Source organism: Myotis brandtii, unplaced genomic scaffold, assembly GCF_000412655.1.
Source record: "Myotis brandtii unplaced genomic scaffold, ASM41265v1 scaffold561, whole genome shotgun sequence".
NCBI classification, from domain to species: Eukaryota; Metazoa; Chordata; class Mammalia; order Chiroptera; family Vespertilionidae; genus Myotis; species Myotis brandtii.
Window position 1 is genome coordinate 1,100,604 of NW_005370085.1, and position 427 is coordinate 1,101,030.

A 427-nucleotide genomic window follows, 5' to 3' on the forward strand; every position below is an offset into this window, starting at 1 on the left:
GTACCCGGCTGCTCCGCCGTTGGCCGGTGAGGCCAGGGGGGTCCGCATCTGCAGATCCCTCTCTGGGGACACAGTTTTTAACCCCCCTCTCAGCTCCGGAGACGCGGTTCCCGCAGTCGGGTAGCTGGGGGATTGTGTTTAGTACTTGTCACCGTTCCGAACTGGGCGTCCGGGACTACGAATTCTTGTAAGTGTTTGCTCAGGACTACATTTCCCAGAAGGCGCCGCGGTGATCGACAGCCCGATCAGCCTACGGGTAGAGGAAATTTCTCGTCACGGAAACTGAGAAGCCAATGGCAAGAGGCCATGGGCGGTGTTTTCCGGCGGCTGGCTGCAGAGCGCCGAGTCCCACCTGTGTCTCCACAGTCCTGTCACGCACCCCTGGTCGGAGTCTGGTAGGGACGCGCTGGGTGTGGCGGGCCGGGCG

The 427-nt window shown here is 62.3% G+C and overlaps 1 protein-coding gene across 2 annotated transcripts in view; it reads left to right on the top strand.

Annotated features, from left to right (window-relative positions):
- The first annotated feature begins 331 nt into the window (after positions 1-331).
- ZNF774 (zinc finger protein 774) overlaps positions 332-427 on the top strand; it is a 9,702-nt gene continuing 9,606 nt past the window's right edge. For both annotated transcript variants that reach the window (XM_005878479.2, XM_014549629.1), the window contains exon 1: positions 332-395. The gene's annotated coding sequence lies outside the window, so the exon portion shown is untranslated. The remainder of the gene's footprint in view (positions 396-427) is intronic.